The sequence below is a fragment of the Puma concolor genome, chromosome C1, assembly GCF_028749965.1.
Source record: "Puma concolor isolate L17-30 chromosome C1, mPumCon1.1.hap2, whole genome shotgun sequence".
Classification (NCBI taxonomy): Eukaryota; Metazoa; Chordata; class Mammalia; order Carnivora; family Felidae; genus Puma; species Puma concolor.
This window is the reverse complement of record NC_141674.1, coordinates 103,220,764-103,226,975: the sequence shown is the minus strand read 5'-3', so window position 1 is coordinate 103,226,975 and position 6,212 is coordinate 103,220,764.

Here is a 6,212-nt window from a genome sequence, read left to right as displayed (position 1 = left end):
ATTTAACCACACGTCACCCCTGTCTACTCCAAGAATGACCCAAAGGCAGAACCATATGAGACTTCAAATCTATTGGGCATTTGAGGAGATCTGGGGGAGGGGCTGGAAGTCCAGGCATATTAGAGATTCGGGAGCTTGTAGAAAGACTATGTAGACTTGACTAAACTTGGGGGTTTCCAGGAAGTGCTTCAAGCATGACATGGTGAGGCTCCAATACTGTTTATTTTTAGAAGTCCCGTTGAGAGGAGTATCTTTCACCTCTCACCAAATTAACTACGCTCCTTGGAACCGTGGACATCTTTCTGCTGTAGCAGCAACAGGATCAAAGCACGTGTTTAGAAAGAGAAGTGAAAAACACCAGATGTGAGCAAAACCACAAGGGGAATTTCAGACAGGCAGCACGCACCGGATTACCCAATTTGGAATGTGGCCCAGGTCCCAGGACAGGCGGACCCTCTGAGGATCAGACTGGAGAGACAGAGGTTATTGGTCCTGATGTCAGCCAAATGCTGCTAACTTGACCTGTGACCTTGCTCAAGCCAGTGACTTCCTCCAAACCACTTTCACCGTCTGTAAGTGGAAGGCGTGGCTCATTTCCTCTCAGGAATAGCTAATGGAAACCATGCTAAAAACTAGAGGTAAGAACGAGGCATGATCTTGAAGACCGATGGTAAATTACATATGAGTACATAAATAGCATGCCATAGAGACACTTACAGTGTGTAGATACAAATATTTTGTGGGAAGGATATATGTGAAAAAAACCCATGAGATTAAAGATTGGGTCACATCAATTCATAGAGTAAATAATTGGAGGGGGTGTGACAGGAGAGATATTTTTTCCCTCACCCATAGCTCTTTAGGTCTCCTGGGGTCACTCCAGATCTAGACTAAAGCATACTACCTAGTGTATGGTTAGTGCTGAATAACTATTAGTATAGAATAGAGCTTAAAAAAGGGTAGCCCTTAAGTTTCAAATTTCAGCTTTCTTTTTTAAAAATTATTTATTTCTGTATTTATTTTTAAAATTTTTAAAAAATGTTTATTCATTTTTGAGACAGAGCATGAACAGGGGAGGGGCAGAGAGACAGGGAGACACAGAATCCGAAGCAGGCTCCAGGCTCCAAGCTGTCGCACAGAGCCCGACGCAGGGCTCGAACCCATGGACTGCGAGATCATGACCTGAGCCGAAGTCGGATGCCCAACCGACTGAGCCACCCAGGTGCCCCTGTTTATTTGTTTTTGAGAGAGAGAGACAGAATGTGAGCAGGGGAAGGGAAGAAAGAAAGAGAGGGAGACACAGAATCAAAACAGGCTTTGGGCTCTGAGCTGTTAGCACTGAATGTGGTGCAGAGCTCGAACCCACAAACTGTGAGATCATGACCTGAGTGGAAGTGGGACACTTAACCAACTGAGCCACCCAGGCACCCCTCAAATTCCAGCTTTCTTGACCACTTAGTTGCATAGCGTATAGTTGTGTAGCCTTGGCTAAGTTACTCCATAGTTTTGCATCTCAGCTTTCCTTGTATGCAAAGTGAAGATAATGCTCTACCTCGAAGACTTGTTGTGTAGATTCAATAAAGTAATATAACAAAAGAGCTTAGAAGAGGGCTGGGTGGGTAATGTGTGTTATTATTAACTCCTAAAACCTCCAGAATGGACTATAAAGCTCTCTGCATTTCTTCATTTTGTCTCAGTTTTCTCATCCAAATGTTTCCCACATTCTTCCTCCATTTAAGAATGTTTCCTGTCTGTCTTATTCATCGATGTAGTTCACTGCTCCCACCAGACTTCAAACCAGCCTTACTCACTCCCCACAGAAGCCATTAATTTATTCTTATTCCTGCCAGCTTTGAGTCAGTCTCTAAGTTGACCCCCCAGTGAGAAATCTGTGAAGCATCACTGAGTCCTCTGCTCTCCCCTTCTTGGGCTTCTTACATAACAAGATGCTTTCTTAACCAGGGGAGATGTCCCACTAGGGATGACAAAGGATGCTTTAGTCCTCTTTAAGAAGAAGTTGTCAACCACGGCCATCGCAGGGCAGAACAGGGAATCACCTTGGAATCACTGAGCATGGCTGTCTTCAGGAGTCATGGGTATAGTGAGCTCCCCGAGACTCTTCGGTGAAAAGTCGTCACTGGAGAGGAAGAGGGATGTGGTACTGGGTCCAGGAAGGCAGATGCTGGAATTCATCCTAGTGCCACTCAGGAAGTGACTGCATATGAGAATGGAGAAAAGAAAAAATAACCTGACTAGCGAGGGTTATGATATTTTGGGCCATTAGAAGATGATGGGGGCACTGCTGAGTGGAGTGTTGTGTTGGGGAGTCACTTTCGCTAAAGTGCCGATGTGAATGGCCTCTACTTTGGCACACACAGAGTGTCAGAGAACTGAGCTACCATAGCCCTTCCCTGGACAATTTTGTCACCAGCTCTAGCATCATTCCTTCCCAAGAGTGTCCTTGCCTCCCACCAAAACCAAGTTTGAGTATGCTATCCCTGCTAATTGTTTTTATCACTGACACCTTCCAGTCACTTAGCCTTTTTTTAAAAATCCCTCCACCATATCATTCTCTAGGATGTTTTTACTACACGATCGTAGGGGTCCCTAAAGATGACTCAATTCTGGAGAAATGTTTGAGCCCCTATTATACAAGGCTAAATGCTAGGGAACATAAAGATAAGTAAAACATGGTTACTGTTCTCAAGGAGCTGCTATCACATGATTTAGGTGGGTTTGCTAAGTGACACTTAATCCAGGGATGGCCCAGGTTGCCCTAATTACCTTCCCTATTGGCCTGCCTTGTCCCTCTTCATTTATTTAACAAATATTTATTGAGCAATGACCATGTGCTAGGCACTGGGCTAGCCTTAGGATGCAGCAACAAATAAAACAAACACCATCCTCACCTCTAGAGAGCAAAACTACAATGTAAAAGAATCAGGCTCAACACCTGGTTGACTACCAAAGGAATAGGTAAGACTTAGGGTTCCCATCTCTCCTCTCCTAGAGTGGGGTGTGCTGGGCCATACTTCCCTCTCCCAGCCAGTATGCAGTGAAGTTACAGTTGAGACATGTTAAGTTCTTATTGGAGTCTGACTTCAGGAACACCTGAAATGAGGGAAGAAGACTAGAGTAGCTGGTTACTCCATGCCCTGGGCTCCTTCCTCACCAGCATTCTCATCATCTCTCTTCTCAGCAAGCAAGTACCTTTCACACTACTTCCTGGTAGATATGGGTTAGAGTCTTCCAAATAGATAAATGTGGGGTATCTTTGGTTTGTTAATGAACAGTCTTCAACAACTGAGGGGAAAGTTGACTGTATAAATACTAAGTTTCCAAGGAAGGATAAGTGAAGGGCTTCCAAGGAAATGTTTTTCTTATTTGAAGAGGCATGTAGAATGAAGGCAAGTATCAAATTGCTCCTGATGGCAATAAAACTACTTCTTATAATCTTAGAAGGGACAGCTAAGGTAACAGTGACTGAGTAAGGGATGTAGTAAATCTCTTCAGGGCCTCTGACTCTTCAGAATAAGACCCCGAGGAATGACTCACTGTAATAGACTCAGCCAACTATTGATTAACTGTGCTCACAGAAGAGCGTAATATTAGAATAGAACGGAGCATTATAGATTGTGTTGGATTATCAAGACAAGCACAAAGTTTGGAATCAGATGGTCCTGGGTTCAAATTTCAACTCAGGTTCCTCTTTGCCATCTGGGCCTGAGGCAATTTATTTATTATGTTTGCATAATACAGATAAAAGTTCCTATGGAGTAGTTTTTTTTTTAAAGGACTAAATAAAGTGGCATAATCGAAGGCACTTGGCACAGAGTAGGCACTCTGTAAATGCTCCCTTTTCTTCTCCTTTTACAGATTAGAAGCCAAAGACTGAAGAACTGACCTAAGTGGCCTGAGCGCCCGCGATTAACCAAGGTCATGCCTAGACGAAAGCCGCCTGGCTTCCTGACTTCTCATCTAGCTGTCTTTCAGTTGCGTTCATAGTGGGAGTTGTGCAAAGATAATTGAAAACACGTTTATCTCTGGTTTTCTAAAGCTTGAGGGCGATGACATTTTTAAAAAGTAGGTGGGGTGAGAGGTGTAAAAAGCGGATTTACTTTGGTGAGTTTACGTTGCTTGAGCATACACCCCACGTGGTAGAGGAAAATGAGTAAAGCCAACATGGGATTAAAGATTGTGTTACATTAATCCACAAAGTAAAGATTCCACATATTCTTGAGTGAGGGGGGTGTGACAGGGTGTCTTTATTTTTCGTCCTCACCCACATAACCCTTTGGGTCTCCTTCAGGCCACCTCAGATATAGACTAGTTTTCAGAAGGTCCTACATAAACATTTCCTTCAGAGTTCTGAGCTTGCTAATGTGTGGATTTGGCAGACAAGTGCAAATTAAAGTAGTTATGCATGAAAAATCACTTGTAACCTGCAAATTACTTCAGTGTGGGATTGGTGCTCCACATGGTTGAATAGAAAGAGCCCTCAGGGGCGCCTGGGTGGCTCAGTCGGTTGAGCGTCCAACTGTTGGTTTTGGCTCAGGTCATGGTCTAGAAGTTCGTGGGATTGAGCCCTGTGCTGGTTTCTGCACTGGGCTTTGTGCTGGCAGCTCAGAGCCTACTCGGGATTCTCTCTCTCCCTCTGTCTCTACCCCTCCCTCACTCGTGCAGGTGCTCTTTCTCTCACCCTCTCTCTCCAAATAAAGAAATGGACACTAGATAGAAAGAAGGACAGAAAGAAAGACAGAAAGACAGAAGAAAGGAAGAAAGCAAGCCAGCAAGCGAGCAAGCAAGCTCTGGGCCAGGGATGGGATGCCTAGCTTTCCTGCCACTGCCCTCCTAGTCAGGGGGACCCAGGAGGGGAAGCTAACTTCTCTGGGCATCTGTGTTGTCACCTGTAAAATGCCATGAAGTATTGAATGCAAAACACGGACTACATTTTATTTCCCTTTATCCTTACAAGAACGCCATGTGGTAGATAGTACTGTCTCCATGTTATAGGTGAAGAAATAGAGGCATTTTGTGATTTGTCCAATATCATTAAGCTAGTGAGTGGCAGAATCTGATAAAGTTGCATATTTGAACTCAGAATGGGCTTTTAACCTCCAAGACAGACTACCTATATTGAGAAGGGTAAAATGGATACTGAAGCTCAAAGCACTTTAATGAAGTATAAACAAATGTTTATTACAACATTTGGGGGGGATATGATCCCTAGGCGGTGCCTGTATTCAAGTCATTTTCAGCTCATTGACTTTCTTATTCATGGCTTCTCATCTGATCTGAGAGCATCAAGCCACAGTTCTCCTCTCTCACCTCATTTGCTCTGGTGTCAGTTCTCCCTCCCACACTGGCTGCGCTCAGGGGGAGCCTGGCCACTTCTTGCCAAGTGGGGGAGTGTAAGTGTAGGATGCCACTCTCACACACTCAGAAACACGTGCACAGATACCCGCACACAGAAACACACACATAGGTGCACATACCCACATATTCATACTAGTTTGTTATACACATCCATGGTTTCAGAAACCGACAACTTAAGAATCTGTCATTATGATGGCTGTGCAGACACCAGCAATAAACCATTTCCCAGATTTGAGGTTTGGAGTGAGAAAATGGTGTGATAAAGTGATAGAAAGTGGAGACCCACATCCTAAGGAGAACATCAAAAGACTCAGACCCGTTGGCTTCAGTCCCAACCCTGAATTCTGCAATTTCTCTTAGCTCATTCAGCCTGCTGAAAGATGCTTATTCTCAGTGGGCAGTAAAGTTCAACACAAACTTGGTGTCTCTTCATGAACTGATTCTGAGCTTTCACTCTGTTTTCTGTATATGTGTTCCAGGCAGTGGTGGTCATCAGACTGTAAACCTGGGAGGTTCAGGGTCACATCGATGGAATTCTCCCTTAAGCGGTTTGGCATTACATGCAATTAGCAATTTCGTGATGACAACACTTTTCATTCTTGCTACTGCTTTTTGTTCGGTTTGCTCAGGAGACAGATACAAATGAACTTATTTATTTATTGCATATGCACTTATTGAACACCCTGGTGATACTCTCTCATTTTTGCATTAACTCTTAATGGTTACAAAGCGTGTTCATGATTAGGATCACACTCAGACTTCCCAAGAATCCTTTGGTATAAAAATATTACCTACTTCATGATGTTTGTGAGGATTAAATGTAACAAACTGCAAAA